The 10,582-nt window shown below is 31.6% G+C and overlaps 1 pseudogene; it reads right to left on the bottom strand.

The window, feature by feature from the left end:
* Positions 1-8,606: 8,606 nt before the first annotated feature.
* On the bottom strand, positions 8,607-9,506 carry LOC113187284 (tyrosine-protein phosphatase non-receptor type 2 pseudogene; annotated as a pseudogene).
* Between the last annotated feature and the right edge of the window lie 1,076 nt (positions 9,507-10,582).

Raw genomic sequence — 10,582 nt, 5'->3', positions numbered from 1 at the left:
TTTTCCTTTTTTCTTTATTTTTTAAGTGTTTAGAAATAAAAATAAAGTTGTTACATTTCTCCTACTCCCTAACATTGTAGACAAAATTTCTTAATTTTTATTTACCGGCTCTTGGTATTAAAATATCCACAACATGGGCAATATAGACAAAATTACCTGCATGTGTGAAATAGAATTTAAAAAGAAGAAAGAATTGAGAGCTTTGGAATATTCCTCCTTAGGGAGGGGGTAAAAAAAAAGAGGTAGTTATGAAATTATGACTTGTAGTGGAGAATACAAAGGCATTTAAAACAGAACATAAAAAGAGGTTTTTTGAGTCTAAATTAATAATGAGCTCAATAAATTCATTTTTGTGCCTTATTTATCAATATTATCTAAAAACCTTAAGATAACTGTTCTATAGCACATGTCATATTAGGAAATGTTTTGTGTTAATATTTCTATTGGTTCAGATTTTTTTAAGTACTTACTATGGGCATGATATTATTTTGAATGTATAGATAATTTCCATTTATATTCTTAGTGATTCATGAATTATTAATTTGGGGAATTATTAGTATTTAGAAGTAACAAAGGTGATTTTTCCCTTCATAGTTATATCCTCATGATCAATATAAAATATCATGACAGTATAATATTTTTCTGTCACATATAGCTAAATGTTTACTTACATGCCTACTAAAATATTGTGTCACTTTAGGAAAATCTTTTTTTTTTTTTTTTTTTTTTTTTTTTTACTGGGGATTTAACCCAAGGGCACTTAACCATTAAGCCACATTCCTAGCCCTATTTTATTTTATTTTTGAGACAGGGTCTTGCTAAGTTGCTCAGGGCCTCCCTAAATTACTGACACTGGCTTTGAACTTGCAATCTTCCTGTCTCAGCCTCCTGAATTTTGGGGATTAGATTTGTGTGATGCCACACTTGACTAGGGAAATATTTTATTATAACCCAGGCATAATTGTAGAATAATAGTCTAGAAATTATTAATTAATTAGTATTTTATTTCTACTATCAGTAGGAACATTTGAATTAATTCACCAATTTATACATATATTTACTATTTTGTAGTATATTTTACTCATAAATGAATGCAATAGACGTCCATAAAGGTAGAACCTAGACTGATAGACCCTTTAGAATGAGAACTATTCCTTAGATGCTTTTACTTCTCCCCTGAACCTAGCATACTTTTGTGTACTTAGCATATGCCCAGTAATTACTATGTAATTACCATAGTAATTATCAATTACTATGAGAACTACATATGGGAACATTATGATTTAAAAATTACTGGACAGAGAATAACATGTTTGCATAATTTGTATTTTTCTTATCTCTGCATATATTATCACTCATTTTAAGGGCAAAGCTTGTTCTCAGATGAGAGGTTAATTTCTAAAATGAAAATAGAAGTAATCTAGAATTATTGTCGTTCTGTAATTAGAATTTTTTATCCCAAATAACCAAAATAAATTCTCGTTCCTCCCTTGATGCTGCAGCTCTCTCCTCATTAAGTTCTAGTGTGTATGCACTTATTCTCATTCTTAAATTTACAGGTTCTGCTTCCTGCATTTTATTGAAAACTTGTGTATCAGTTTGTGTCTTTCTGAATTTCTTGGCCACCAAGTGCCCTTCAGATCACCCTTTCCTTCAGTCTACTCATTTCATGATTGTGACCATCACTTCTCTCTAGTATACCTCTTTTAATAAACCCTTCCTTCTCTACCTACTCCATAATATCTTACTCAAGCGTATCACTTATTACTTTCTAACTTCTAGAAGGTTCATTTAATTTTGAAATTACATCTTCATAAGTTTTTTTTTTTTTGGGGGGGGAGGGTAATCCGGGATTGAACTCAGGGGCACTCTACCACTGAGCCACATCCCCAGCCCTATTTTGCATTTTATTAGAGACAGGGTCTCATTGAGTTGATTAGTGCCTCAATAAATTGCTGAATTTGGCTTTGAACTCTCAATCTTCCTGCCTCTGCCTCTCAAGCAGCTGGGATTACAGGCATATGCCACCATGCCAGGTGGTGAAATGAGATGGACATCATTACTCTGAGTACATATATGAAGACACGAATGCTATGACTCTACTTGTGTACAACCAGAGATATGGAAAATTGTGCTCTCTCTATATAATATGAATTGTAATGTATTCTGCTGTCATATGTAACAAATTAAAATAACATATATATGTATATATGTGTGTATATATATATGTGTATATATTTGTGTGTGTTTGTGTGTGTGTGTATATATATATATATATATATATATATAATTTTTAAAAAAATATATAAACTCTAGCATTTGTGTAAGTTCTTTGGGATTCTTCTCTTCTTCCTTCCCTCCCACAGTCTCTTGCTCTCAACTCTATTTCCTGGATTTTACCGAGTCTCCAGATTTCAAATGCCTTATGTATGCCAATCATGCCAGGTTTTAAAATTTTCTCTAAATTTAAGGCTTTAATCTCGACATTTAATACAAAGCACAGTTTCATTGCTCTAGTCTTTTTATCACTATGGATTAGTTTGTGTTTTGTGGAGTTTATATACATGGAATCATGTAGTCTGCAATCTGTCTGATTTATTACATTCATCCACCATAATTATTTTGCAACTCACCCACATTATTGCATATATTACTAGTTCAATCTTTTTAAGATTGAATAACATTTTATCATAAGGAGATTTCACAACTTCTTTATCTATTCACCTGTGCTGATTCAACTGGGGTGTTTTCACCCTTGGCCTATTACAAATAAATCTATTATGAATGAACATAACTAAATATATAGTAATCACTTTCATATTTCTATTTAGGCCTAATTTTCAATTAATCAGACTCCTATCTCAGCTGATTCTGTTTGTAACATTTTTCAAATCTGCTCTCTGTAATCGATCTGTTGTACTTTATTTTTTAGTTTTGAATATTATCAACTGTTGTCTGGAACTCTAACAATCTTTTCATCTGCAATCCTGCCTGACTCCTTGAAATATTTCTTTAAAACAAATGTTTACTCTGGTAAAGCTTTACTTATCACTGTCTGAACTTTATCTTTTGAGGACAGATTATGAGAAACCTAATGTATAAAACCTCATTCAACTCCTGGTTTATAAAGAAGTATACTTTGAAACTTCTTTGAGGCAATCTTGAGGCTACCACTTCTTGCTGGCGTCTCCCTTTCTTTTTCACTCATTTTCCTCTTTTTCCCTCCATTTCTCTTATTGGTTATATTTATTCTGAAATTCCCTTTGTAACACTAGTGTCAGAGAATGTGACATATTATGAAGATATATTTACTATATATTATTATGTAATATTATATATTTATAATATAAATGTCCATGATATTTAAACATGTTATACCAGAGTTTTACTGAAGCACATGCATATGTATCCCTTGGACAGATGGTTACACATTTAATTATTAACTTTCTCTTGAAAGTTATATAGACTAAGGAGAACTTCAAAGACAGATTTTATTATCTATTACCGACAGCTCAGATTTGACTGTTGCTCTGAAGCCACATACTCATAGTGACACCATCTTTCTACCACAACTGAAATAGTCTCATTTCTCTTCATACAGTAGTCGATTATTCTGCCTTGTGTGTTGATCACTGAGAGACGTTGCATAATTTTTAAGACATTATAAATTTTTTTCAATGCTTTCTCCCTTGCTAGAAAATTAAATTCATCAATGGGAGATTTTTGATTTGTTTTATTTATTTAATAACTACTCATTGAATGGATAAATAAATGAATGCTAAAATATATAGGCACTTCAGAAGTGCACAATAAAAGTGATAGTTTGTTCTTATTTAATTTGTTATCTTTGCAGGAGAACTTGGAACATGTAATAAGTTGTAATATATTAATTGCATTAATTGCATTAAGAGCTTATCATTATTCTTTGTTTAAATAAAATATAGAATACAGTGTTTTTCTATCTGCTTTAAGGATTTTGTAAATTCAGTTCCAAAAGAGAAAAATGAAGGTATCTTATCTTTAGCATGTTAAATTTGGAAAACAGCACAGTTCATTCATAGGTGGCTTCTTGAACCCTCTAGTGGAGTTATGTAGTGCCAACTCTTTCTTCTGTGCCCCTGCCCTGATCACAAAGCAGCCCCAGCCTTCTGTCAACATGGACTCATGTACATCTTTATGACATCACTTTGTTATAGTTGTGATATTTTATTGAACTTTTCTTCCCCACACTGTCAGGGATCCAACCCAAGGACTCACACATGGTAGGCAAGCACTCTACCTCTGAGTTACATCCTCAGCCATATTTCACTTTTTGTATTGCTGTTTTCTTCAATTATATTTTGAACTTCTTTAAGGCAGGGGCTATTTTTTACTTTTACTTGGTGTAGTTCATATAATAGGCACTGTACCAATAATCGTTAATAAATATTTATATAATCTGATAGACCTTAGTGTATAGCATTTATTATCCAAATTGTTGGTTGTGTCTCAATCATAACTTTTCCTTTTAATGCACATTAAATTTCATGTCTGTTTTGTTAGATGCTATGTATTTTAATACAATTAAGAAATATATGGGAACTAATTAGAATTTTATTATGTCTCCTCTTTAACTGAAATACTTTTTTTTTCATAATTTAAGATGTCTGTAACAAGTGTTCCTCAAATTACCAAACCTTCTTAGTAAATAATGTCTGATCAGTACCATTAAAAGGACCTGAGGAGAATATTTAATACAATGTAGAGAATACAGTAAGTAAATACATTAACAAATTCTAGTCTGTATTTTTTATTCCATCTTTTTTATTTGTACCTTTTGTTTGTTTACATATTTTTCACAATGGGAAACCTTTTGGAAAAAGAACAATAATCATTATTAACTTAATTATAAAATTGTTTACATTTACTATGTATATATATTCCCCAGAAATATGATTAATAAATAATTTCTAGAACAATGTATTTGATATTTATTTTCATAGATATCTAAATGTGATCTTTGTTTCTTTGGGTATTTGCTTTTTCTCTCAAACAAATTATGCTGCTTGAAATGGATATATTTAATTTAATTTATCAAGATTCTTGACACAATATTTCAAAATAATTTTGGGCAAATGAACTATTAATAATAACATTAAAGTTCTAATTTTAACTTATAAATATCCCTTTTTAATTTTTACATTAAAATTTAAGAATATTTCAAAAAGAATTAAAAACTAGTAATAGAGAATACAATGCCATTACCATAGCTAAGATCCCCCTAGAATCAGAACAGATTTAATAAAATTTCCTTAATAATTTTTGTCTCAAAATATTAATGCCCTTAGATTCAAATTCTCGTTCTTATTTAGATTAAGTCAATTAATATCTATATCAATATGCTTATAAAAAGAGATAAAGTAATGAGAGACTGCAATAAATATTTCAAAAACATTTCAGATTAGAGCCATACATATGTCAATCATAACACATATTTAGAAGATGTTTTATATTGTTAAACTGTTTGACAGGGAAAATTTATTTTTAGTTTATCTTTAAGAATATAAATATGTGAATAATTGTGATGCATTTAAACCCATGTAAGTTATATTTTATTCAATAAGCTTCCTATATTTTTTTCCATTATGAAGGTTAGTTTTTAATTTACCTTGTAATTGTCATCTTTTAGATAATGAAAATTTCCAATTTATAAACCAGGTGCTGTTGTTCCATGTAATACACATATCTTCTTTTCAGAGAATTTTGTGCTACAGATACTAGTACTGTGTTCCTGATCTAGAATTTGAATACTCCCACATTTTTGTGTATTTATTTATTTTTCATATGTGGTCTTGCATATTGCCATGCTGGTCTCAATTTCCTGAGATCAACTGACCCTCCCACCTCAACCTCCTAAGTTGCTGAGACTGTAGGTATGTACAACCTTACCCAGCAGTTATTTCCACTTATTTAATCTCTAGCTAATAATATTTTTAATTTATATAATCAATACATGATTACTGCAAAGATTTGAAAAAAAAATATTTAGGCACAAACAAAATCATTCATTATCTTACAAAAGTTACATATAATGCTACTAAACAGATATAAACATAATTAAGAATTTGGATTTCATGTAGAGGAAAAGCTACATGATATTTATTGGGAAATGGCTTTTTGGATATGATGTAAAAAGAATGAATAAGAAAAACAAAATTAGCCATGTGGCACCACATCAAAGTAAAAATTTTTGCATGGCAAAGGAAAAAATCAACACAGCAGGAAAAAAAATACTGGGAGAAGTTATTTTAAAACCATACATTGGACAGGGGACTAATATCCAAAATATATAAGAAAATTGAACCACTCAATAATAAGAAAATAAATCACTCTATTAAAACATGAGCAATATTCCTGAATAAACATTTTTCAAAACAAGAAATACAAATGACCAACGGATGGATAGATAGATAGATAGATAACATTCAACATCACTATTCATCAAGGAGATGGAGATTAAATCCACATTGAAATATCACCTCAAACCTGTTACAATGTTTTCATTAATACCGCTACTATCATTAATAACAACAACTGTTGATGAAGTTTTGGAGAAAAGGTTTCCCTTGCACATTGGGGGAAAATAAATTAGCTCAATTATTGTGGAAAACAGTATGGGAATCCCTCAAAAAACCTGAAAAATAGAATATTAAGGGATCTAGCAATACCACTTCTGGGTATATTTTCAATGGAATTAAAATCAGCACAGGGAAGAGATGTCTTCATTCCCATGTTCACTACAGAACTTTTCACAATGGCCAAGCTGTGGATAAAATCTGTTTATCCATGGATCACTGAAGTTAAAAAAAAGGATATTTGGCATAATGGAATATTATTTAGCTTTTATTAGAAAAGGGAAATCTTTCATTTGTGACAACTTGGAAGAACTTAGAAGATGTGTTAGGTAAAATGAGCCAAAGACAGAAAGAAATAAACTGCATGATTTTACTAATATGTGGGATCTAAAAAAGTCAAACTCATAAAATTATAAAACAAATGGTGGTTACCAGGGACCAGGGTAGGGGAATTGGGGAGATGTTGGCAAAGGACATAAAATTTCATTTAGACAAAAAGAATGAGTTCAAGAGATTTTCTGTGCTTTATGGTGATTGTAGTTAATAACTGAGGTTATTTGAATATGATTCATCCCCATAGAAGCAGGAACTCAGTCTCTAAAGTCATACACTAATGATATTATGAATGTGAACACTTAATCTGTCTGTAGTGGTTAGAGATGGAGCCTTTGGAGAGAGATTAGGTTTGATAAATTCATTAGGGAGGAGTTCTTCACTATTAAATCCTAGTGGCTTTATAAGAAAAGGAACAGAGACCAGACACACAGAATACACAGGCACACTCCCTGTCTCTTGACAGCTAATGTTCAGTGCCTCTTTATGATTCTTTCAGAAAGAAGGCTATCATTGCAGCTCCAGAACCATGAGTCAACAAGAACCTCTTTTTCTTTATAAGGTCATATACTTAAGTATTTTTTGCAGTAGTGAAAAATGGACTAATATACTAACAACATATTGCATACATGGAAACTTCAAAGAGGGTAGATTAAGTGTTCTCACTGCAGAAAAAAATGGTAAATATATGAGGTAATGAATATATTAATGATTCCGACTTAGTCATTCTGCATGTTTGCAAGTATCAAAACATCATGTCATATACTATAAAATATGCAACTTAATGCATATATTGCTAAAATTTTAAGGTATAGAAAGTTAAATTAAAAATATACAAAATAAAATGTAAACTTTAGACTTTTATTATATTCTTTTCATATGCATAATTTTTAACTTAATAAAAACATGCAATTGCTGGGAAAATTATTAAAAACACTATAGGAATAACAACATAATATGAAGTCCCTCCTACTTTATTTTGCTTATTTCAATATGAAATAGTTTTAATATTTAGTGTTCCTCAAAACTTCATGAGTGAGACAATGAAAAAAGTTTAGAGGTGAAACGATTGGGTTATGAAATGTTTTAACCTAATCAGTACATGAATGCCTTTATAAGGATTAACTGGGTGGTAACTGTAGGCAGGGAGTGTGCAGCTGGAGAAGGTGAGTCACTGGGGCATGTTTTTTGGGGTATACATTTTGTCCGTGGTGAGAGAAGTCTCTTTCTCTTTCTCTCTGCTTCCAGGTGGCAGGTCCTGAGCTGGTTTTCCTTTCTACCACAGTGTTCTGTTTCGCCTCCAGCACAGACCAATAAAGTCACTGTCAATGGAATGAGACCTCTGAAACCTTCAGTCTCAAAAAAACCTTTTTCTCCTCTAAAGTTGTTCTTGTCAGTTCTTTTGGACATAGGAGTGAGAAAGCTGACAAAACACTATGTTACATATGATATAAAACACTTAATAACATGTATATTATAGGATCCTTCAAAGTATTCTGCTAGTGGGTTCATTTCATTCCCTTAAGTTAACTTTGTAAATAGACAATTGTTGGTGAATCTCTAGATTTAGCAAGACTCAACTTCCAGATTGTGTTTCAGATATTGTTTTTTTCGTTCATGTTTCAAATTGTACAGCTGAAGAATATTTTCAGAATTTGATTATTTAGTGTCTGAGAATCCTGTCCTTTTTTTTTCTTTCTTTTTTTTTTCATTCAGTCTCATTTGCCTTGAATTCATTTCCTTCACTTTCTAACTCTTGGAGTCTTTTCTGTCCTCTTGAATTTATCTCCTCAGATCACTCTTGCTTTTTCCTCCATAGCATCTGCATCTTAGAGGAAAGTTTTATACACACGTCACCATCAATTTTTCTTCTTCTAAACCTATTCTGTTCCTGTTATAATTTTTATCCTTATTTTGTTTGGTTAATGATCAAAAACAGGAGATAAGTCTTCCTCAGGAAATTCTTTTCTTTTTTATACACTTAAAAACACATACTTTATAAACTTTGCTCCTTCTACTGTAGCCACAATAAGAAAATCTGAGCTTAACTTGTTTCTGAAGAAGTCCCATTCCATAATTTTGCATATGCAGTAACACTTGATTTGTGTTACTGTCATCTCCTTTTCCCATCAAAACAAGAAAGGCGTCTACCAGACAATGACTGCTCCATAGTGGATCAAAGCAGACCTACTGTCAAGGTTCAAGCCAGATCCCCTCACTTCAGACAGGAGAGTGAGAAATAGACTGTGATTTAGGTACTCCTAAAATCCGACCTGTTCATATGATACACATGAGCTATTGCTCTGGTTTCACCACTATGGGCATTTCTAATTGTTGTGTATGTAGTGTATAGTAGGACATCATGTCTTTGGACAAGAGCTTCACACTGAATCATGTTTCTTTAAGCAACATCTCCCACTCATCTGTTGGCTAGTACTATTCACATTTAAATAATTCTTTCTTTATAATTCCAGTTAACACTGCAACTGCTTTGTTCATTTGCTGCCAAACCATGAGCCAGAAGTTGCAACAGGTATTTGGAAATAAACACTGTGTCATATGTGCTTACATCTCTGTATCTGTTTTGATTTCTGTTTTCTGGAAATTTGGCCTCAACTATAGCAGCTGCGAATGACACTGAACATCTAACTCCAGAAACTCAAGCTCAATGGTAGCACAGACATGGTTGGACATGGGGGTTGGACACAGTCAGCATCAGAGAGACTCAGACCTTGCACACTTCCAAGACGGTTGTTGCATTATTATTAGTTTTTTTTTTTTGGGGGGGGGGGTTGGTACTGGAGATTGAAGTCAGGGGCGCTCTGCCACTTAGCCACATCCTCAGCCATATTTTGTATTTTATTTAGAGACAGGGTCTCACTAAGTTGCTTAATACCTTGCTTTTATTGAGGTTGGCTTTGAACTTGCCATCCTCCTGCCTCAGCTTCCCATGTCACTGAGATTACAGGCGTGTTCCATAATACTCAGGCTGTTTGTATTATTTTAGTGACATAGTTTATGACAATAGTAATTTTTACCTGTTATTTAAATATTCTCATATGAAATTTTCTTAAATGATGGAATATCAGTTCATCATATATTAGGAATTTAAGAACTGCATCTTTTTACCAGTAATAATACCACTGTTGTCTTTGATCACATATGTTTTTTCAAATCTTTAATGATTTCCTCATTAAAAAAAAATCCTAAAAGTGAACAAATGGAACAGAAGGTGTACCATTCAGAACTGTTTTATTTTTATTTATTTATTTTTTTTACTTGTAGATGAACACAATACCTTTATTTTATGTATTTATTTTTATGAGGTATTGAGGATTGAACCCAGTACCTCACACATGCTAGGCGAATGCTCAGTTACTAAGCATAACCCCAGCCCTCAGATATGTTTTTAATAAATTATTACCTCAAACAATCTTAACTTGCACTAAAACAATAAGAAATTGCCCATTACCTTGCATTATTCCTAATATTCAAAATTTCCTTAATGTCTGCCTGCTACACAACTCCCCACTGCTTGAATTCTACTGGGAAGCTGTATTTTTCATAAAGGTTCATAGATAATTTATTCTTTAATTTGCTAATGTTTATTCTGTGTATACTCAAAGAAGAGTCTG

This window comes from Urocitellus parryii, chromosome 1 (assembly GCF_045843805.1).
Source record: "Urocitellus parryii isolate mUroPar1 chromosome 1, mUroPar1.hap1, whole genome shotgun sequence".
In the NCBI taxonomy this organism is placed as follows: Eukaryota; Metazoa; Chordata; class Mammalia; order Rodentia; family Sciuridae; genus Urocitellus; species Urocitellus parryii.
This window is presented reverse-complemented; position numbering and strand designations above follow the sequence as displayed.